This window comes from Hemiscyllium ocellatum, chromosome 43 (assembly GCF_020745735.1).
Source record: "Hemiscyllium ocellatum isolate sHemOce1 chromosome 43, sHemOce1.pat.X.cur, whole genome shotgun sequence".
Taxonomy (NCBI): Eukaryota; Metazoa; Chordata; class Chondrichthyes; order Orectolobiformes; family Hemiscylliidae; genus Hemiscyllium; species Hemiscyllium ocellatum.
In genome coordinates this window covers 28,395,908-28,408,393 of record NC_083443.1, presented here as the reverse complement: position 1 = coordinate 28,408,393, position 12,486 = coordinate 28,395,908, and the positions used below count along the sequence as shown (strand labels likewise).

Below are 12,486 nucleotides of genomic sequence, written 5' to 3'. Positions count from 1 at the left end.
ATCAAGGTCCCCCCTCCCTTTTTAAACTTGAAGTATTCAAGTGCTTTCGGTCTTGCTTCATAGTTCGGCCATGGCACAAGGGATCTGAGTGCAGTTTCTCAGCCACTCTGAACGTCTGTTGGCACACAATGTTTTCTTTCCTCTTTTCGCAGTAGCGGTTCTATTTTATCCTTGCTGATCTCCATACTGTAGGATATGATGAATTGGGAGGGAAACACTATTTCGGCTGCAGCATAGGTGGATACAATTTTGCACTTAGCAGCACTGACAAGTCAGAATTAGTTTGGGAGACCGACCAAGGCTAGGGATGGATATTGGCACATTCACAGTTCCAGTATTTTCAAAGATTTGCCTTCCATATGGGCACCAGTCCCCAGTAGAATCAACATGTGAAGTTGTTGTGTATTTGGATCAGTAAACCAGGCATGAATGTGTTCATTCATCAACCTGGCAATTTGTTGCCCAGTTCTGTTGCCAAAACCCAAGGTCCAGACAAGTGGTTCCATTTACAGGAAAAAAAAGGAAAGAGGATACTTTGTGAATCCCAGTTCTTCACTGAGGTTTTAATTTTTAAAGAACTTTCAGTTGTTCAGCATTAAAGATTCTGTGTGCTATTGAAAGAAGTGTGGAGAATTCTCTTACATCTTTGGTCAGAATTCTGTCTTCAGCCAACACAAAAGAAGTAGATTGCCAGATTCATTCTTTCCAAGATGTTTATGGGATCTTGTAATACATAAAATGTCTATCATGGTCCTGTCCTGGTGCTTTTTAAAGCTCTCTCTCTGACCAAACTCTCAAACGCCTGTCTTAATGTGTCCTTATCTGGCTGGACATCAAATTCTTTGTGCTTTGGAACAATTTGTTACATTAGAGGTGGCACTTAACTAAGTTTTTTTCATTCAGTCACTGGATTCAGACATTACTAGCTGGGTCAGTATTTATTACACATTATTAGTTGCCCTTGAGAAAGTGACAGCGAGTTGCCATCTTGAGTGCTTCAGTCCTTATGTTGTTATATGTTGTTCACTGCAAAAGTCAATGCACTTTGAAGTAATTCCTTTGTGTGCAGAGTATTTTGAGAGGTCCCCAAACGAGTGGAATAGTGATAAGCATGAGACCATAAGACCATAAGACATAGGATCTGTATAAATGCAAATTGTTTCCCAGGCTACAACTTGGATTTTATTTTGAAGTGGTGGAACTATCCCTAAATGTCTTATACATAGTGCTCTTTAAACTCAAAACTTGCAGGTCTCCATTTGCATTTGAGGTATGGGAAAATGATGGTTTGAGTGCATTGACTGAATTAGAGAGTGGAGGTGGAGATCTTGGGGGCTTGAATCCACAAACTTCACAAAGATGTGTGGAAGGACATTGCGATTGGATGAATTTTGACGGCATTGTAGCCAGCTGAGAGTTTTTAGTTTTGGGATTCACTTGAGAGGGTTCTACAGTCACAAAATCTCCTGCTGTCAGGGAACCAACTCAATATTGGCTGTGTTTCTTTCCAAATAATTTTTCTGTCAACTTACATTGAGGGAGGGCTGTTTGTGTCACAGAGGAAATTAATGTCATTGCCTAAATCCAGTACAGTATTTAATATAAACTTGATATTATCTTGAATGGTGAGAATTTGGAACTTACTATCACAGTGAGTGAAATAACTGTCAGAGATGATTGCAGAGGAAGTTGGATAAACCCTTGCAGGAGATAAAGAATAGAAAGTTATATTAAAGTAGGTATATGAAGAGTGGTAGGAGGAGGTTGGAGTGGAACATTAATACTGATGCAGTGTAGCTGGAACTGATATGCTGTGAAAATGTAATAGAAGTATTTGAAGAGCTTCACTTTTCTAATTTGTACAACCTATCTCACTGACTAGGCTTTGACCTAATGTCTCCTATGTGGCTTGATGGCAAATACACTCTTGTAAGGCACTTTGGAGCTTTTCAGTACATGAAGGCACTATATAAATGCAAGTTTTTGACTCCCTGCTGTCTACTTTAGTAGCATCTGTGGACCGGTTTTGTGCAAGACATTGGATGGCGAGCAGTTTCAAAGACAAAGATCAAATGTTTATTTTCTCTTGCTGAGATAATTTAAGAAGAAATTGAGAAAAAGAAAATGAGAGGGACCTGGAACTTCGAGATAAAAGGAAGATCAGGTTCTCTGAAGCTGATTTCTGCTTTCTCAGGAGTTGGGTTGCCATGAAAGCTGCAGTCATCAAAATTTCCTTTTATCTTCCTCCCCCCCCCCCCCCCCCCCCCCCCCACCCAAAACAATCGAGTGAACAAACAAAAAGCAAAACCTCTGTGGTTTTACAGACGTTACTGACGTTACTGCAGGTTCCACCCCAGGGTAAAATTCACAGTGAGTAAAGCAATGATGGTCTGTGCCAGAATGGGTTAGAGTAATGACAAACACATGGGCTGCTCCACTTTGAACGAGACGTTTGTAGCTGAACTGATGTGGTTTGCTTTCTTTCCTTCTAGATGACTTAGTGTGACTGCACTGCACAAGTTTGTAGTATTGAGACTGCGCTCGCTAGCACAGACCTAAAGCATGCGGGCAGACATAGCTGTTTGGGTAAGCCTCTTGCTTAAAGTTCTTTTTGAAGAAACAAAGTAACATCTGTGTTGTTCATTTCAGCCAAAATGATGAAAGTGTCTTTGTTACGATAAATGTTTCTTGTTAAACCCAGATTGAGACTGCTGCATTATTTCTTGTAGGATTAGTTATGACCTCTCGGCTGGACTGTGGAAAAGGTGGAAGCCAGATGTAATGATTAAAGGAATGAGATGAATAAAACAATGTGTGGGTTGAAATAATTAAATGATTATCTTGGGTGAATCACATATACCATATCCCAATTGTTCACTCCTACTGATTTGTTTAGTATTAATAAACCTTTGTTGTCAAATTTAAGTTTTGGATATATCAATAATTGTTATCATTCTGCTAAAATAGAGAGAGTTCCCGTCCATCATTACCCAAGGTACGTTGTTTGAAAAGTAGTATGTGCGTGAGATCCTGGGCACATATGGGACAAGAACCAACTTTCTCCTTCTTGGATACTCTGCTCTTGTGACATTAACAAACTGCATTCGGTAATTTGTATCTTAGAACTGTGGTACTCACAAAGGATGCATATTATAGTTAGTTGCTTTCATAATGCTCTCCTAATAGGGGTCTCAGAGGCCTGCCACTCATGAGATGATGAAGTCCACAATTCCAGCTTCTTCAAAGTTTGTATGGAGACCCCGCCCACTCCTCTTCAAATGTGGCTATGACAATAAAAAAATTGCACACAATGCATTGAAATGGACTCATTCACACGAGACAGCAAGTAAAGGAAATGCTTCATGAGTACAAAGGGAGAATCGAGCATTAATCTTTCTCACAGTAATTAAGTATCATATTCTAATAACTGACTTCTGTCCCAAGTCTGCCAAAACTCCAACATTATTCACATTTTTAAATTCATTTATTATCTGAGGTAAGACACTCAGTCTATGGCTCCTGTCTGTTAATGACACTAAGTGGGATAGTTATTGCTGGCTGAGTTAGATCGTGCCAGTGTTGAGTTTCATTTCAGACCATTTCCAACGCTCTGCTGTTTAATTACAATCATAGCTCTTTTCCTTTTACTAATGCTTTTTTTAACATGAGTTGATGCCAATTTAGTCTGTTGATTATTGACTGTATGTTGCAAATTCCATCCCCACAGCCCGCTGATATATCTGCATTCTTCCAATTCTAGTTGCATTATGATTTTGTTTGCTCCGCCATGGTTGTCATGCCTACAGCTGCCTGGTTCTAACTTCTGGCATTCTCTTCTGACCTCTCTATGCTCCTTTAAGACATTATTTTAAACCTTTCTCTTTGAGCATGCCACTTTAATGACTAGTTATATCATATCATATATCTATCAGCTATGATCACGTTAAAATGTTGGAGCGAGCTTGAAGGGCTGAATTGCCTGTTTCCACTCCTAATTCCTATGTTTTCATGTTCCTGTCTTTACATAGCTCGATGCCAAATATTGTTGAAGTGCCTTCGGATGTTTTACTATGTTAAAGGTGCTATATGAATGCAAGTTGTTATGCTTAGTTTGTAGTTTCAGGTCTTTAACTAATGGTCCTAGTCTGATGGAGCACAGCAACCTTCCGATTCTAATTCACTTAACGTTGTAATTACTGTTTTCAAAGGAAATGTCTGTTGGCCACCAAATAATTTGCTTCCTATTTTAAATAATTATTTCACTACATTTTGCAATTTATTGAAGTTGCCCATCTTTTATATAATCAGTTGTTGAATTCTCCAGTTTAGTTCTATATCGATCACCTTGTTATTTAAAAATTTAGTGTGGACTCCTTTCTGCTGAACCTGTGAGTTCTTGCATAAGACCACAAAACCTTAAACGCAGGAGATTGCCATTCAGTCATTAGAGCAAGGAAGACTAATCCCATTACCCTGTTTTCCCTAGAGAGCAGTCTTCTTCTAAATATCCAACCTCTTCATAAAGAGTGTTCATATTCGCGAAGTAATGAATTATTACAATTGAAGATCCCTACTTGAAGGGAATCATTTGCACAGGGAGGGAGAGGAAAGATATATGGAACTAATTGCCTAAAATTTGTCAGAGGGCTAGGAGAAAATGAGGACTGCAGATGCTGGAAATCAGAGTCAAAAAGTGTGGCGCTAGAAAAGTACAGCAGGTCAGGCAGCATCTGAGGAGCAGGAGAATAGATGTTTCGGGCAAAGGTCCCCATCAACATTCCTGATGAAGGGCTTATGACCGAAACATAAATCTTCCTGTTCCTCAGATGCTGCCTGACCAGCTGTGTTTTTCCAGTGCCACACTTTTCGACTAAGGTTTGTCAGAGACTTAACATAGTCATTTAAGGCCGAATTGCCTCCTGTGCTGTGTCAAACCTCAATGAGTAGTACGCTGGAAGTCAAGCCTGCTATTCCTGAAGTCATCAGAAAAGTTGAAGATTTTATAAAAGTGTGCAAAATTCCCCCACTTCACCTATCTTTTTATATCCAGGTTGACAGAAAAAATGGATCAGCTTTCTATACTTATCAAGAATTCATATTTATTACAAATAAGTAGATTATAGCTACAGATAAACTATTTTGAAATGTCCACATATAACTCCACTGGTTAAAAGTCTAGCCCTGTATAAAACTGCATTTACACTTACATATGAGAAGACCCAGACAGACATAAAAATCATTGACGTTTTCAGAGAAGGGAAGAAGTGGAATGACAGTTTATTGGTCCATTGGGTTCAATGAGATGCTCCTTTTGGCTTGCCAAGATAAACCACTCCTCAGCATGCCTTCTCTGAATACTTCCATTTACTTGCATGAGGCATAAAGCATCTAGTTCACAACTTATAAAGTCTCTGACCTATTGATTAAAAGTCAGTTTCCAGCAACTTGGGAAGGAAAATAAACTGACGTTCATCAAGCTTTATGTGGACTTTACTTAAGATAAAATGTAGCACTGATCTTTCTGGTGATCTGAAGGTTTCTGCCCTTAACTGTTCACACCTACAAGCTGTTCACCTACCAGAGTCAATCATATAGTTGTCGACAGGCAGAAGACCTTTGTCATCAACAACTGGGTCACCATTCCGCACACCAATCAGCTGCTTGTTGCAGTCGAATCTCCCAGTGAACCCACCTCCTTGCACGCCTGCAGTAACCTCTCCCAATTGTTAGAACAAATAGCAACATAAACAATGCTTACAATGTGTGGGAGCCTGTTTTTAAAATATGCAGTGATCCCTTCCACAGCCCTTGGTTCTTAAGATAGTCATTTTCTTATTTCAGTCCACATTCCAAAATACAGAAGAATAAAAAGATACAATCTTTGCAGCTGTATCATATGTCATTCCCATTGATTGCACTGCACTTGCAGTTAACATTGTCTTCAGAAAAACATTGACATGTAGATGTGGAAGAATTGTTGAGAGGTGAATGGGCTAGGAGAGGGTATAAACAAACATATTTAGAATCTACTCATAGCATTTTTGTATTGTTTGAATAGGCATTGCTTCTTTTGCATATATTGACCTCCAGATGTGTGTCTTATGTTGACATTATTTTAGTTCAGCGCTTCAGGAAACAAACTCTCAAGCTAGTGAATCTATTATTGATGAAAGAGAGCCAGGTTTAAGTTCTGTGAATGCTGGGAGCTGGCTCCCAAACACTGGTCTCTCAAGATCAAAAAGCAATATCAAGTTGGCTACGGAACTTGGAGAAAGTTTTAGCAAATTTCAAATGGCAGCCCAGCAGCTCTACTATGAGTAGTCTTTATTTAAGGCTGATGGACACGATCCAAAAGCAGGCATGCCAGAAGCCTTGGGAAATATCTAATTTTCATTGTTCTTTCAGTGAACTATTGGACTCTTTTCTCTTCCCAGCCAAAAAACAACTTTCCACAGCCACATTTATTTCTGTGCTCCAGCGTTGGCTCCTTGGACTCATGTTCACTGACGGAGCTATTGGACTCAGACTGCACGTTTGTGCATTGCCTGCATCAAAGTTACAGGTCTGTCTCCGTGCCCTGCCCTTACTGATGCTGTTGACTATATCACTTTAAAATAAATTACCATGGCACTGTATTTGAGTTACAGTTTGAATCTTGATAGCTGCCATCAGAATCTGCCAGGGCTGCCACGACCCATCAAAACCTGAACAAAGAAATTGCCTAAAATAGAAACAAAACGCTATGCACATTTGCAGTCTCAAGTTGAAAACAAAACTTCCTAGAAAATCCTCAGCTAAAGTGAAACAGTCCATGTTTCAAGATTTCATTTCCAGCACGGAAGATCTTAGAAATTTAACAAAATCAGAAATTGCTGGAAAAATTCAGCAGGTCTGGCAGCATCTGTGGAGAGAAAGCAGAATTAGTGTTTTAGGTCCAGTGACTCTTTTTTAGAATTTCTCTCCACAGATGCTGCCAGAGCTGCTGAGTTTCTCCAGTTATTTCTGATTTTGTTTCTGATTTCCAGCATCAGCAGTTCTTCGTTTTTTTTTGTTTAGAAATGGAACATTTTTTTTAAGCATGTGAGGATGAGCAAAGTCAGCAAAAGGGTGGAAGGCAGGAGTAATTGGCAATCAGAAGGGATCATGGTGCAAGATAAAATCTGGGTGGTAATGGGCATGAAAAGAAATAAAATATTGACCCAGTGTAGGTTTAAGTGGTTTTTGCAGAAAGAGGAAAGAAGCTTGTAAAATCTGGCAAAGCACTGGGTCCCCATGGAGTGGCGGGGAATGTGGTGAGAGCTCAGTCAGGTACCAGGAAGAAGAACCACTTCCCTCAGTTTCATGCTATTCCCAATGAGCTTCATGGCCAAAAGGTTATTTGGTTGTTATGGAATCCACTCCATCAAAATTTATGAAACGTTAGATCACGTTTTCAGCTTGTCTGATGAACTTGTTGTGTGTTTTCAGAGTTGCTCCAGTCGTCAGTTTCTTTTCTTCCAATTTATTTATTTTCTTTATTCAAACTTCGAGCAAACAGTTCATACTGTTTGCTTCCACAGGATATTTCAGCTTCTAATTAGCAAAAGTAACATAATTGTTTTTGAAAGCAAAGCAGGATCTGTTTTATGCTGGTTGCATATGAAAAATAATGAGTTCCAGATTCCACAGAACTCCCGAGCAGCTTTACCCACTTCTTACCTGTCAGAGACTATCCTTGCTCTTTCAGACAATCATTATGTAATGTGGCATTTTCTATAGCTGCTTGAAGTGCATGTTTCCAACAAACCAGTTTGGCACATACAGAATTCTATACACAATGGAGCTTCCGTAGTATTACAATTCTGGCCTTCGGGCACCTTGATTTAATTGCTCCAGATTAGTAGCTGAGTTTTCAGCTTCCTGTGCTTAAGCTCTGTGATTCCCTGTCTACATCTCTCCACCTCTCTACCTATTTTTCTCCATTTAAGACATTCCTTAAGACTTGCCTCTTTCACCAAGCTTTTTGTCACATCCTGTAAAATCATACAACCCTTAATTACCAATTTTCTTGGAAGCTCAGAGTAAGTTTAATGGTGACTGTGTAACCATTGCCAACTGTCATAAAATGTCTCTTAGGGAAGGAAAACTGCCATTCTTACCTGGTCTGGCCTGCATGTGTCTCCAGAGTAACAGGCCTAGAGAGACAATCAGCTTAAGGGTTAATAGGAATGGGGAACAAGTGCTGGCCCTGCCAGCAACCCATATAAAAATAAAACAAAACCCTCTTGTAGAATGCTTTGGGATGCTATATAAATGTAAATGATAATTGTTTACAGAGGGAACAGGGTTAACCTCGGCTCTGGGAGGCTGAGTCTCAATGAAAGATCACTGAACTGAAATGTTTACTCTGTTTCTCTCTCCATGGATGACAAACCTGCAGAGCATTTCAGCATTTTCTGTTCTTATTTCAGATCTCAGTGTCCACAGAAGTGCAATGGGAGATTTGCAGGTGAACTTGGAGGCACCACGTTTTGGGTGGCTTAATATTACTCCCTAGACATTGGAAAGGGCTGCTCTGCAAAATTTCTCATGGAAATATTTTGAAGCAAAGTATTTTACATTTGTGTCACACCTGATAGCAGTTTGAGCATGCTGGTTAGACCATAAAACAGGAGCAGAAATAGACCATTTGTCCCATTTAAGTCCACTCCACCATTCAATGAGATTGTGGCTGAGCTGATAATCTTCAAGTGCACCTTCCTGCCTTATTTCCATAACCCTTGATTTCCTTACTGATTAAAACTGTCTGCCTCAGCTTTTGATATACTTAATGACCCAGCCTCTACATCTGCAATTTTGCAATAAAGGATTCGCAACCCTCTGAGTCAAGATATTCCTCTTCATCTCTGTTTTCAATAGGTGACCCCTTACTCTGAGATTATGCCTTGGTCCTATCTGAGGGGAAACAAGCTCTCAGCATCTATCCTGTCAAGTCCCCTCAGAACCTTATGGGTTGTGATGGTTGTTAGTAGACAAAGATGCTCCCTTTTTGCCAGAAAATCCAAATAATCGAGCAATCACACAGTTGCTTCTTGAAGAAAAAATGTTGGCCAGAATGCAGAGAATTTTCCAATCTCCCATTGAACAGGTTTGCAGAGCTGTGTCTTCAGACTCTAATTATGGCAGTACTATTCAGTACTGAAGTCTCAGCCAAAGATTGTGCCCTCAATGATGTTAATACAAACATTCAGCACACAAAATTAGTCAATGTTCCATAGAATCCCGACAGTATGGAAACAAACCATTTGACCCAACGAGTCCATACCAACTCTCTGGAGAGCGTCCCACCCAGACTCATCTTCCTCCCAACCCTGTAACCCTGCATTGCCCTGGCTAATTCGCTAACCTCCACATGGTCAATCCACCTAACCTGCACATCTTTGGACATTGTGACGAAACCAGAGCATCTGGCAGAAACCCACGCAGGCACCAGGAGAATGTGCAAATTCCACCCAGTAGAGAGAGATGACTGGTGGTGATCTAACCTGAGGGCCACCACACCTCAGGCAGGAGAGAGGTTGAGAAGGAAAGTCCTTCATAGTAACCTCAGCCGGCGATTGGAATTGAACCCACGCTGTTGGCATCACACTGCTTTGTAAACCAACTGTCCAGGTGAACTAAACCAACCCCCCCCCAATGTTGTAACATTACATCGTGAAAGTCAGTGATGTAGTAGTGTTATTACTGAACTAGTCATCCTGTTATAGCATATTTTAGTATGATACTGAAACCTACAGTTAAGAGTATGTAAGCTGCTAATACTCAACCCATGCTGGATAATGCACATCAACCTTCTATCGACTCTACCTTGGTGAATTAATTTATAGGAAAAGCAGAAAACTAGTATGATTCACTAGGAGCTTGGCTATGTCTCCAGAACACATGCAGTTCTTTGAGAGAGATTTAGGTGTAGTGTGGGCTCAAGCTCAATTCCCAGAGTGAAAGAAGAGTTAGCTAATTAATTTATAACCGTTTTGAATATATATTTTTTAAAAAAGGCTATGGTAAAAAAGCACCTTAGGTTTTGCTTTGATTCATTCTTGGGCTGAGGGCCAGTATTTATTGCTCATTCTTAATTGCCCAGGAGAATGCCGTTCATAGAATTCTTACAGTGTGGAAGCAGGCAATTCAGCCCATCAAATCCATTGCAACCCTTTGAAGCGCATCCCTCCCAGACCCACTCCATCTCTGCAACCCGGCATTTCTCATGGCCAATCCACCTAACCTGCACATCTTTGGTCTGTGGGTGGAAACTGGAGCACCTGGAGGAAACCTGTGCCGACACAGGGAGAACGTGCAAACCCTGCACAAATAGCTTCCCAAGGCTGGACTTGGGCACCTGGCACTGTGAGGCAGCTGTGCTAGCCACTGAGCCACCACGCCACCCCAGTTATGCGATGTCTTTTTGAACTGTTGCATCCCATGTAATGAATCTCCTGGGAGGCAAATTGTGGAATTTTGATCCAGTAATAATGAAGGAGTGGCCAGTTAATGGCCAAGTTAAACTGGTATGTGGGTTGGAGGGGAACTTGGAGATAGCACTTGGTGGCCTGGTGTTTACAGTTAGTTCAGGTCATGGGCTTTGTAGAAGCTTTGAAAGAAGCTTTGGTAGTTTCTGGATGATGCCATTCAGATCAGTTCGTGCAAAAACAGAGAAATACATTGGTTAATGTTAGAAAAAAACTAGAAAAATCGAAGGGAAGAAAATGAGGTCTTTGTGGGAAGAAAGCAAACGCCATTGTCGTTAGGCCACAGTTAAGAATTCTGCAGCCTACTCTGCGCACCTCATTATAGAAGAATGTTGGAGCCTGGAACATTTACAATGAAGATTCACTGCCATCACACAAAGAATGATGAATTATAAGGTTGAAGACAGGTTTTAATAATTGAAGCTTGCTTTACCACAAAAGTACTGATAGAGGTTTTCAAAATCATGATGGGTTTTTGAGACAGTTAAATGTTACAAGTATCGTGGAAAGTCATTTCCGTCAGTTGGTGAACTGGCAACAATGGGCATCGACTCGTAACTACCACAATGAGATAATACTTTGTTCACGAAAATGTTCTTTGAGCTTTAAATGATTTAGTACGGTGGTTCATTGGTTAAAGGCCATAAAATCCCTCACAGGGAACCGGGTGCATATTTGGAAGGGAAGAATGGAAAAATGTACGGGAATGGAAGTGGAGTCTGTCGTTCTTGTGCCCTGGTGCAGACACAAACAACTGAATAATTCCCACCTCTACAGCGATTCACTTGACAACAGTAGTTGATTCATCTCCAGCAGTGGACATTTGCAGCAACTGATTTTGTGGCCTTAAAGGGACAGACTGGGTCACACTGCTGTGCCTTAACTGGTGTTGCACTCCTGTCTTTAATAAAATAACGCATACCCTGAGCTCCCGTGACTTACGCCATTGCAAATATAAGTATAAACTCATCAAAAGTAACATGTCCCAGACTTTGAGGGAAGTGAAACAAAAAGACCAGTTCTTGTCCCTGAGTCAAAATAAACTAAATTACTTTAATTAAATCAGTGCCTCTCCCAGAGGGAAATAAAGCTCACATTTTAATGATGAGCAGCTGAATGCCTGATTTTCTCCATAATTAACTTGCTTTAACAATATTGAGGTGCATGTGTTTTAAAATGTGATTTCTGTGAATTGTGTTTTTACTACATGTCATGATTAGCTGAAGATAAGTCTAGTTTCTGACTCGAAGTCATCTTTTCATAGTTTTTGCAATTATTCACAAAGTAATTAGCTTGTCTTTTGACAAACATATTTTGCTTTTCATTCAACGTGAAGAGAAACTGAGATGCCAATTTTAATACTTGATGTATCTCCTCTTTACCATCCCTTAGTGTTACCAGATATTCCAACGACTTGTGTTACTCTTTGAACATATAGGATTGATCAAGCAAAACGGCTTCCTCTGGTGAGTGTCTAGGACATTGGTAATAAAGCAGTAACTCTTTCTGAAACATCCTTGCTGATTTTGTTTATGACATCTAAAGCCTTTTGTCTGTGAGGGGATTCCATGGAATCAGTGAATATGTTGGATTGGTGTTTCCTTGGATTGCCAATGATGTAATTTTTACACCACGTCTTGAGAATTCAGCATTCTATAATTTTTCACTAATGTTAATATGATAATGTTGTTTCTGTTGCTAATATAAAACAAAGAACTGTGGGTGCTGAAGATTTGAAACAAAAACAAAACCTATTCTGAAGAAGGGTCACTGGACTCGAAATGTTAACACTGTTTGCTCTCCACAGATGCTGCAAGACCTTCTGAGTTTCTCCAGCTATTTTTGTTTTCATTTCTGTTTGTTTTACTGTGCTGACAATTTTGTTTTCCTCTAGATACTGCTAATGTCTTTCAGAAGTGAGAATAAGTATCTCTCAGATGATAATTTCATCCTTATCTTCAAATCCCTTTATGGACCT

General features: G+C 40.0%; 1 protein-coding gene across 7 annotated transcripts in view; it reads left to right on the top strand.

Annotated features, from left to right (window-relative positions):
* csgalnact2 (chondroitin sulfate N-acetylgalactosaminyltransferase 2) overlaps window positions 1-12,486 on the top strand; it is a 60,932-nt gene that overhangs the window by 19,758 nt on the left and 28,688 nt on the right. For 4 of the 7 annotated variants that reach the window (XM_060854068.1, XM_060854063.1, XM_060854066.1 and 1 more), the window contains 2 exons: window positions 2,493-2,586; window positions 11,901-11,974. The gene's annotated coding sequence lies outside the window, so the exon portion shown is untranslated. Of the gene's footprint in view, window positions 1-2,492; window positions 2,587-6,513; window positions 6,563-8,450; window positions 8,489-9,609; window positions 9,652-11,900; window positions 11,975-12,486 lie in introns of those variants that run through there. The other 3 variants (XM_060854064.1, XM_060854069.1, XM_060854070.1) reach the window with 3 other exon arrangements.